Source organism: Rhopalosiphum maidis, chromosome 3 (assembly GCF_003676215.2).
Source record: "Rhopalosiphum maidis isolate BTI-1 chromosome 3, ASM367621v3, whole genome shotgun sequence".
Taxonomy (NCBI): Eukaryota; Metazoa; Arthropoda; class Insecta; order Hemiptera; family Aphididae; genus Rhopalosiphum; species Rhopalosiphum maidis.
The window spans coordinates 55,998,614-56,010,740 of record NC_040879.1 but is presented as its reverse complement, the minus strand read 5'-3'; the positions used below and the strand labels follow the sequence as shown (position 1 = coordinate 56,010,740).

The 12,127-nt window shown below is 27.8% G+C and overlaps 1 protein-coding gene across 1 annotated transcript in view; it reads left to right on the top strand.

The window, feature by feature from the left end:
• The first annotated feature begins 6,006 nt into the window (after window positions 1–6,006).
• LOC113559010 (33 kDa inner dynein arm light chain, axonemal-like) overlaps window positions 6,007–12,127 on the top strand; it is a 50,957-nt gene continuing 44,836 nt past the window's right edge. Inside the window, exon 1 of the mRNA XM_026964601.1 lies at window positions 6,007–6,082. The gene's annotated coding sequence lies outside the window, so the exon portion shown is untranslated. The remainder of the gene's footprint in view (window positions 6,083–12,127) is intronic.

Below are 12,127 nucleotides of genomic sequence, written 5' to 3'. Positions count from 1 at the left end.
CAATTCGTACAATTCGTTATGGACCAAGGCAGAGCGTTTAATTATTTACTCGTGTCCGCGGAAAAATAAATTATGTGTTTAAGGTTTATAGATGAGGCGAGTATGGGAAAACTATAGTACGTTTTTTAAATTTAAATTGTTCTATAACGTATGGATATATAGAAGTTGAATATGAGTTACTGTTAGAAATCACATGAACGTTTTTTTTTCTGTTTATTTCATATACGCATAACGGCTAAACCGTTCTTCACCTCGGGTTTTTCGCTTCGAATTTCGAAGCAGCAAAGTACATATTTTTATTTGTATTTATGAAGTGAGCATGATGTGATATGAACCAATAGTGTTTTTTACTAGTAACATTATTATTAGGATTTTAATTGTTAGTGAAGGCTAAAACGACTTGCGTTCAGGTCACGGCTACTACACAGTTCATACATTAAACACTCACAGGCACGTTTACAGGGATTAACACCCCCCCCCCCCCACCCGAAATAATTTCGAGTAATAATTGTTTTATTATGTTGCGACACAATTTATATCGCTATATTTTGGAAACCCCTCCCGAAATTTTTTTTTGTGTACGTGCCCGAACACTCAACGTCGGTTTGTCTAGTTTCCACTTTTTCCAGAAGTAAAAGACAAATTGTCCACAGAACAGCCGTAAATTGATTAGTAATCATTACGACAAAGATTAAATTATGTAATGTATTCTAATATATTGTGTATTTGTAATTTTGTATAGATCTATGATATTTGCGTTTTCCTTGAACTTACTATTCGTCTATTTTCATTACTTTTCCAATTACGTACAACTCTCTAGGATTATCAAATTTATTAATAACAGTCTATCCAGTACACGCTATACAGTTATTGTACAGTGTAGGTACTTAAATTTGCATAATCATATATGGTTATTGTATAGTATGATATCTCAATTATAAATAGAAAAAATCAATCGAAATTTGAAATAATTATTAGCATAACAGTATTAAAATACTTATTTAATTACTGATATTGATCTAGATGATTGATATACACTTAAATTTACTATTTAAATACCTATATATGTATATCTAAATAATATATACTACGATGTACCCTTTACAGACGGTATCCGAGATGGAACTAATGAGATAATTGTTAACCTTTGTGTGAATGTTTTAATGATAAATATTTTTTTGAAAATTCTAATTAATTTTTGATTGTTCTTAAAGTTATGCATGTATTTCAACCACATGTTGAAACTTTTCTAACATACTCAATATAAATTTGTAATTAAATGTTCAAAACTCGTTAGAAAATGTATTAATTAATAATACTTAATCACACTATAATACAAATGATAATCATTTACTAAAATGTGCGAATTACATAAAATGGAATACATTAAAATCACTATAATATCTATAATCTGTACCTAAATTATAATATAATATTTTCTATAAAGTTAATATACAACTAATAGTTAACAATATATAACCCATTATCCATGGACATAACATGTCATACAGTGTCATCGCTTCCATATGTTATTATCAAAAACCAAATAAAATCTTAAATGTCTGTCTGTACCCGGGCTGTAGTAGTTCATAATATAATGCTTATATTTATTAAGTCAAAAATCCAAATTTTATATACTATGCATATAGACAATATGTGTTATTTTAATTTATCCTAGCCTTTAAATATTATTAGTAACTTGTGAAATTAACGGTACAATCAACTTAAATCTATACTTAGGGTGTTTCGTATGGGATATTGGCATGTTTCAAATAAATGGGCAATAATTGCTAGTACAAAGTTGAATAAATAAATAATAATAATAAATTGTTATATATACTTATAAAGGAGATAATTAGATAATTATTATCCATAAACATTGTTTTTTTGTAAAATTCAATATTCCACATTTATTATGTATATACAATCATGTAAATACTCTCACTATTATACTTTATTTATATAAAAACGACATATTTCTGCAGACATTTGAAAAATCGATAACAATAATAGTATTTTTAGTCAATAAGGAAAGTAATATTGCAGTATCTAACAGTGTATTGTATTCCAATTATAGTATTAGTATCAATTTAATACATTTAAATTTTAATATACTTACAATTAAGAAGATTATAAAATTATAGTAGAAGGTCGTGTGGACGTCCACGCATGCAGTAAGTATGGACACACTTTATCGTCTATAGAATTTTGCGTTGCTAGCAGACAAAAGTTCTTATTTTGTAGTTACTTAACTATCATATAAATGTACACTATAGTTGCTTTGTACTAAGTTGTCCTAGTTTGCATGGTATAATATTATGCATGTCTATAAATATCAAATATATGTATAGAGTAAGTTAAAGATAAACTTAAAATAACAATATTAACTATATAAATTCTAATTTGAAAAAAAAGAAAAAAGAGAAAAATAAATGCTTAAAAATTAATATATATATATATATTAATATATATTACTGTTTTATTTTATGATTAATATATTTTTTATATAAATTAAAATGTTGAAAACTATATGACCTTAAAAATTCTCGGGAAAATTCCAGAAGAATATGACAAGTTAAATATAATATATGTTCTAAAATCTAAAGGAAGAAGTATATATTGTAATCAATGATTTGTTTCAAAATATTATTTGTTAAAGAGCAGTTATTAATATACATTACTATTGTTATTTAAGATCATGTAGCAAATACTCGTAAATATATGGTATAATGTATAGTGCCACAACACACTCGTAAGTAGACAGTAGTATTGTATTATGTTTTTAATTTTTGGTGTAAAAATAAATATTATATATTATATTTATTCGTCATTATTCTAAAAAACAGTAATACTTTTTTGTTATGTAAGACAGAGACATAATTTTAATTAATAGTATATAATTAATTATTTTTGTATACTATATAGTACATCGTAACAGTGCTGTATGTGGAATTGTATGCGTATGTTTATTTACCCACACATCTACGCATTATTCCTAGAATACACATAATATATTTAAAAATATTTATCTGGAAATATGTCCATCAAATCGACTGAAAAAAAAATGAAATTTATTGGTTACTATATCATAATATGCTCGAATATTCGATGTATTTACATTGCACTAATAAATTTAATTACATATTATATCAATTTTTGGTTATTTATCCATATCATTGTCTCTATGGTTATAATAACTGATAATTTATGAGATATAAAAATGTAATAAAAAAAAATAATGATATTTAATAATATATAAGACATAAAACAGCTTACTATACATTTTAAAATTAAAAAAATTAGACATGTATAGTACACATTGCGTACCTACTCCAAAATTAATATTTTAGGGATCTATTTCCAATGTAATATTTTTTTTCAATAAAATAAAAATTGTTTCATTAAAGTGTTGAAATTTGGAGTAAACTGCATTATGGTATAACTTGTATAAGCCAATAAGCCTTATGCATTTTTACAATTATTGTAATTTGCAAGTACTTACATTGATTAGTTAAGAAGACGTCGCATCCGCATGTGTTGTCTTCTTCTCATGTACGACATAGACAAAACGTGTTTACGCAGTATGAGTAGAACTCGCTCAAATTTGGTTCTAGAGTAAATATACCAATTATAAAATTAAAATATGACAGTATTCTGGAAGTCAAGACGATAAGATTTTTTCCAGGGTTAGGTTTCAGAGTATTCCAAGTATAACGTTCATTATATCGTTTGGAAATAGAAAAATTTCTAAATATTTAAATAACCTTTAAATTTTCAAAATCTTAAGATTAAAAAAAAAACTCATCGTCTTACCCTCCAAAATATTTAGTTTTGTACTTCAATAATCATAATTTAATATTTTAAGACTTAATTTTAATATTTTATTAAACGTAAAAATTATACTAAAATTTTTCGCTATTTCTCCGTAACATTACATAGGTACGTTAGGCATTCGGCGGTTTATAGAATATAGTTTTAAACTATACTTAAGCTGTCTATACTTCTATAGGTTTTTTATTTGCATGGGCCAACGCTAAAATAGGTGAACTACCTAATAGGTTATACGAGTAGTTATAATTCAGTATGTATTTGCGTATCAAACGTGTATGTAAAATCATAAATAACAAACTGTACTGATGGTGAGGTATTCACAGGTATGCCGTATACGAATATTCGATAATTGGATTTTGTATTGAAAAATATATTAACCTCGGCACTTTATACACACTCGAATCCGGTATATACCTACATATACCTACCAATTAAATTGGCATGTTTAGTGATGTACGATAAAAAAAAAAAAGTGCAGGCGTTTGCAGCTAAACAGGTACTATAACCGATGGGTGATAATGGAGAGTTTCGAACGTTTGCAGACTTTTAAAATTGTAGAGATGGTCGGACCCTCACACGATTTCGGCCAGTGTACTTTTCTGTTATTGCGCCATTGTGGTTTCGAAAATAGTTTAAAGTAAGTACCTATGTATATACATATCTGTACACGGTACAGAATGGTACATTTTGTACGTGTACCTAATACATTGCGACGAAAAGCGTTTAAATAAGAAAAGTCACCCCTTTATCAAGCACATCACACACACACATACATATATGCGCATATATACATAAACACTGCTGCAGGAGTATGTTGTAATGTATGCCGTGAATCGTGATGTTTGGATATCGTGAGTCGTGGGTCGGACGCTGGTTATATCCGCGCGTTTGATATATTATATTATATATATTATAATATGGTAATTAGTTTGGTCAGTTTGGGGAAATAGTTCGAATTACCTAACCTCGCGAAGGCGGGTTTTCGCCGCGATACACGTTCACGTGTACGTGCATTTAATGACCGAGTCCATTCGCTACGATCGCGGTACCCAAACGTTTCGCATTGATTTTACTAGGTAACTGCGCGGTCATATCATACATTATATGGTATAGGCAATCGTCGATAATATATTTTATTGTCTTCCTAATCAGCATTCTATAAAGCAATGAAATGCCGTGTGCACACGAAAAGTCGTGCTAGATTCAACTACGCGGAAACGTATAGGTACGTAGTATTTCAATGGTACGGTAAAAATGTATAAACGTTCCGGTACACCGAAAGCTTACCGCGGATACCAGCTAGTCAAATACAAACCGGGACTGACGTCATGACTATTGCGGTTTTTACGAGCTTATCAAACACTATAGATAAACGCGATTAAATCCTATAGATGTGTTTACACACGGGGCCGGGCAAACGCGCGGGTATAATAATAATCGCGGTCCACCGACATTATACTACACTGTAGTACATAGTATTCGTTGGGTTTGTAGTGAAATATAATTATATAATATGACTTCGAGACTCAGCACTTCTGCACGCTAATGCAATAACAAAGAAAAAAAAAAAACAACTAAACGACTGTACACGGGGATACGTTATAATAATAATAATATAATAATAATACCTATATGGAAACGGTCAGTTACGCATACAGCTATAGGCTGTTGCAGTTGTGAGGAATAAAATATAAAAAAAAAAAAAACAATATCTTTAAAAGCAATAATAATGATGTCTACGTTTTTACACTGTATTTCACAGTCGTCGTTCATTTCTGTTAAGAAAATAGTAACATGCCAACGTTGTTATATCATATAATATTATTATTGTTAGATGTTAGATTTATATTGCCTAAATCAGTGCTTATCGGATTCTGCAGATTTATGAAATGACGTACGTCGTTATTTATCTTATGTTGTTTTTTTTTTTTTTTATAAGCTCAACACAATCGATATTGTTTTAATTATTATTTAATATTAATAAATTATCATTGCCCACAATATAACTTACTCAATAATACTGATGTAAGCAGTAGGTACACAATGAGTTTGCTGATTTTTTTTTTTCAGTTTGTTGTTTAATCGTTTTCGGTTACACGTCATGTCGTGTCGAATGTCTAATCGAATCGAATCGTCTCAATTCCGTACTTGCATGTGTGTCGTGTGTATTGTGTGTGTTCAAAGCTTCTTATTATTTGTACACTTTATTGACGTGTTAAACGTCTTCTAAAACTTCTATAGTTTTTACTAGGTATGTAAAATGATTTCAATAATTCATAGACAACATAATAAACAGTGACAAATCAAACATTTTCATTAAATTCGACCTTCCTTTATGAAATTTAAGATTTTAAGAATTGCCTTTGAATCTCATGACTTTCGATTTTTCATTCCTGATTTGTTTTTTAAATTCATTATATTATACCGATAATTCTCTGTTTTACTTTCAGTGTTATGATATTACCATTATTAGTGTGTATACGTTAGAAATGTGAAAATAGTGAATATTTTATCAATATTTTATATTTTGTTATTGATTATTTTCTTCTGGACTCATCTTTACATAACATAACAAAAATAGTACAAAAAAAAAAAAATGTTTTCCGCACGAGTGTCGAATATCTATATCATCGCACCATAGGTGAAAATCAGGTACTATATAAGGAAGACTAACTGAAAATGAAATACAAAAAAATTCTTGCTTTGCTTCAAGCGTTTTAATTACATTTTTATTGTAGATAATTTTCTGAAATTATTTAGTTTTTCATGTTGTTGGTACGTATTAAAATTCTCGAAAATTTACAAGTATTATTTATTTGTATTTAATATGTCCAAAAATGTTTGATTTATATACTTGATATTTGAAAATGTAATCCATATATGTAGTGATGCGATAAGAGAATATTCTTTTGTAAATTATTACCGGGTAATAATTGCTATAGTGGAACGTACTGTTCTAGATAATATTTAGAATTTTACCAACGACAGTTGTACATTATAGTGATTACTGATGTCTATTTTAGAGAATATTCTTTATATAAGAGAATATCCTCTCAAAAGATAATTACCGTAATTGTACATCACTACATATATGTCCCTCCAAAGTTGTTCTTAAAAAAATTATTTTAAAATATCGTAAAATCATATTTATAATATTATTCGAAAAGCTTTCAAGTTACCCGTTCGATCAAAATTATGATATTTATAGATATTATTAAATTGACTATGCACTATGCAGCAGGAACTTCAAGCTCTCCGCTTTTTTTTATAACTTATTTGAAATAGTGACGACAATCGGCTCGCTGTTAACATAAGTATTTCTGGGAAAATAATAATTTTTTTTCAGTTAAAATATTTACCATAATTACTTAAGAAATATTCTATACACATAGTTGGTAATTTTTCAACAGACATGATATCACGGATTTTATTTATGAAGAAAAATACTACAAATTTGTTTTTAAAAGAGTTTGAATAACTTGAGGGAGTTAGACTCCACCTTTATACCATCTTCCATGATTTTATCCGATAAACACAACGTTAAAATATATATTACTATTGTATATATATTGTAATATGTATCACATTTTTGTTTCACTTGTTGCGTGTGAATAATCGTTTACTTTCTGTTCGACTACAATAACGGTGATCTCAGATGTATCAAATTGTGTTAATGATGAAATAAACGTTTTCATTTATTAGCAGATAAGTATCATATGCATGATCATTATTCATTATAGATCAGATAATACATTATGATGGTAACTTATTAATGCGTTTAGTACTAGAAAACCCAAAATATATACATTTTTTTTCTATTTTTAGGGTTTTTAATGGCCAAAAACGCCGTTAGTAAATTTAAGCCCAGTTTACCTTTATTAGTTAATTTAAGTATTTTGAAAAAAAAATACTTCATAAAATGCACATATTTTATGTTACGATATATCACTGTTATTGTGTAGCTCTCATTTGATTATAAGTAGAAATCTACTATACATTTTTAATTAACAAAAATATTTTGTCAAACAATAAAAAAATGGAGTTTAATAAAATGTGAAAGTAAAGTGAATTTTTTACTTAAAAATAATGTTGAACTGGGAATAATAAAATAAAGTTTTACGTAGCAAACAAAGAGGACGTAAAAACCACCCAAAGATTAAGATTTTCACATTGTTATTTTATTAGTTTTTAATTGTATTGTTGTTACCTTATAATTATTCTTCAATTAATTGTTGTTTGTTCATGTATTTAATATATAAGATCGTGAATATGACACATACATTTACGTTAAATTTTTCCTAGTAATTTTTTTTTTTTTTTTAAACAGGACCTTGCTAATTTTATATCATTACTAGTAGTGTCTTTAATATTCAAATTTTTTATGTATAAATAAATATTTATTATTAAATATAAATATTTTTTTTTCGAATTTAAAAATATTGAGTTATATCAAATGCATAACAATAAATTATAAAATTGTGTAATTTTATAATACCATAGAAGTATTTTAAGTATTTATATTTTTTATGGATTGATTTCTACTGAATATTGAGAAGAACAACGCGTAAACTAATGATAATTTTAGAAATAGTTTTAAAAAACATTGTACCACAACGAACCCACAAAATTACATTCACAGGTGTGATATGCTTAAAGCTTAAAGCGCATAATATAAACCACGTACAATATTCAATAAATAGTATATATTATAATGTTATTAAAAACAACGACAAAGTGACGGCTAATATTATATATAGACATTATAAAACCAATCACAATTTATTATTGACTAATACTATTATAAATTATTAAACGAAACAATTAACAAGTGAACATATCATACAATAACAACATTTATCAACATCTATGAATCTAGCCCATAAATCAATCGAAAACCCGACTCGTGTGCGTTCGTGGGTGTATCATCGTAGTACTGCTTTGGCGCTTTGATTGAACGACTTGTCGCAAAAACCTCACAGATAAAATTTCTCTCCCGTGTGCGTCTGCCGGTATATCTCGTCTGCATGATGCTGTTCTTATTGAACGACCATATTTCATGGATATACGATCTCTCGTCCACGCGCGTCCTCCGACTAAAGGTTGAATCGTTAATAATTGTAATGCTTTTTATCCCAAAATCAGAAATGTCGACGCTATCACTTATATTGTCTCCGGTCTTCGTAATTAATAGATGCACCGAATAAATGTTGACAACATCTGACTCAGTTCATTTATATAATTAACTCGTATTCGTTTTTCGAGTACGTTTTTCGTTTTCCAATATATGGTTAAACAAGACTTCTGTTTTTAGTCGATTAGAATTGAATTTACTGTCATCGCCAGATTTTCTAGTCAGTATTTTGTTGTACTACCATTTAAATGTATAATTATAAAATCAAAATAGAATAAGCATTATGAATAATTGAACAAATACAATTTTATTTTTATTTAAGTTTTAAAATATTTAGTATTATCTCCCACAAAAACAATTAAAACTTACTTTTTTTACCACATCATATTATTTATTTATATTTTTAAATATCTAAAATTGTATACTATCTCAATTCACACATAAGTATCTATGATATTTTTACAAAATGCCGGTTATTAACTTTTTATTTATTTATTTTTAAAATATTTGTAAAGTCAATAATGATTAGTTTTTTTAAAAATAATTTACATCTTCTGATGTATTTAAATATTCCTTGATAAGAAAAAAATGGAGATAAATCTATGCCTACATTTTTCAGTTGTATTTTAAAATACATAGTACAATAAAAAAAAATCCTCTATACAACATTAATGATTTGATTGTTAACGTTAAGGAATATTACAGTGTAATGTGGACGCTTAAATACAATGAAAATATCCAATGCATGATATTGCGATTCGTACTTTAATTTCACTCTCTTAAATTTCAAAACTACTTATGAGGGGAGGAGGGTTTAAATTTAAACTCAAGTGTATTAGCATAATATACAATACGTATGTATTATTTATTACATGGTGTATGGGTGAGCCTATGGGGTACATGTTTAAACAATTTGTTCTTATAGAATATTACAAATTGTCTGAATAAAAATAAAATACCAAATGAACTATATCCGTTAAAGGTAGACTGATCCTATAAGATGGCTTTTTTAAAGGGAGAGATAGAATAATGTGTAAAATGCACTACACTTAGATCGAACATTACATTTTTGATACCTGGTGTCTATATATTTTAGTACTTATGTCATATCTATATATATATATCTATATAAATAGAATATAGATATAATATATATAAATAAATATTGTGTAGCTTATCTATATTATATATCTTACACCTTATTGTTTTCTATGTATCTTATAAAGTATATTAATGTATAGTACGATATATACTCGTATATACCTACGTTAAATTGTCGTCTCTGCGTCGCGACTTTGATTGCCGCCGGAGCGATGCGCGTGTGTAGGGTTTTCAAAATCTCAAGGAACGTTCACATATTATAGCAGCATCAGCGACAGCGCTAGAAAACTGCAATATTATCGACCAAAAGTAGTCACGAGACCCCGGCGAAATTAAAATGATATAGCTAGGTTGTGAGGTCACAGGTAACCGAAAAAAAAAATACATTAAAATTAATCGAATAAGTCCTAGCAATGCTCTGAGGCTCTCCAACCGTTTTAATGGACGCTCAACCCCTCTGCCCTTCTCACCATCGAAAATCGCATCGAAGCGCCCTGTACGACCTATATAATAAATTATATACTCGACGGTGGTTTGTGTACACAAGTCGTGATGTGGGAGACTGGTCATATATAATATTACATGCCTCGCGTGTATTTTCCAATTTCGACAATAATATTATATTTTAAATCATACCATTATATTTATTATATTATATAAATATATAAAATAATATACTACGATCCAAGACGGCGATGGCTGAACAGTGCAAATTGTACAATAATTTGAATAATGTATATTATGGCTAGTATATGTGTATGTACTGGAAAATTGTGATTCTCGAAGATTCATAGTATGTTTAGAATATAAAAAATGTTTTTGATCAGAATCGGTAGTGTTGTCGATTATTAAAATAATATACTGAATGAATTGGGACGCCACTTTCATGGGTTTTTTTTGTCACCATTTTTCGTAGGCATTAATCACAAACATATGTATCATTATTATCACTCGAATACTTATAAAAGTTTTATATTATATATGTACAAACTCTACTGCGGATCCTGATCGGGTCTTATCATTGAGTTAAGTATATAAACGAAAAGACAATTAAATTTGCTAAGATTTTCCACTCTAACAATTTGAATGTAAGTATGTAATTTTCCACTACTTTTTAAGTTTTTACTGTTTCTTAAATGACCTAATACGGACAGATTAATCACATCCTGTATGTAACTAAGTATAAATGTTGATTGTTTAATAAGTTTTACGGCTTTAAAAGTGTTTTCACATTATTAATAACATTTATATGCTATAATTGTCAGAAAATATAATAACTATAAATCTCATTGCGATATAACATCACGATTGATGGGATGACGATAATATACGGTTGTCGGTATACTACATATATTAAGAGAGAATGTAAGTGCACTATTTGTTTTTATATTCTGACCCACGCTCAATGTAGTAAATTTATATTCAACTAAACCAATGGTGTGTTGCTAACTTTAATATTAGAGTGAATCGACCAATGATCAACCTTAAAGGTAAGAATATATAATTTAAAAATCCTTATAAATTTTGAAAGGGTGCCTTTCCTTTAAGGAGCCTAGAGGGTGCCCCCAGCCCGTATTCAAAAAAATTATATACTTTTAAAAACAAAATTATAAAAATAAAATATAAATTTTTTAATCGACTATTTTAGACTATTTTAGATGCGTAGTTAAGTACTATAAAGTATAAATAAACTAAAATAATATAAAAAATACTATGGTATGATTTTATTTGATTAAAGCAGATATATAATATATCATCGATAAGGAAGGAATATACCTCGTAAGTAAAAAACAAAACCCAATAATAATAATTCCCAGTAAAAAATTCTCGATTATTTTAGAATATCATAAGTATTATTTCCATAAGTTATATTAACTTAAAAGTGATTCATATCAAATTATCAAATACTGCGTAAATTAACTATAGAAACTAGTTAATATACGAGTGACACTTATTTCCGAGTTTTTTTTTATAGACAATACTTTGTATAAAAACCACATAGATTTAAAATGCATGGGATTAATGTTAAGAGAAAATAATGGACTGGTTATTTTGGATGTTATT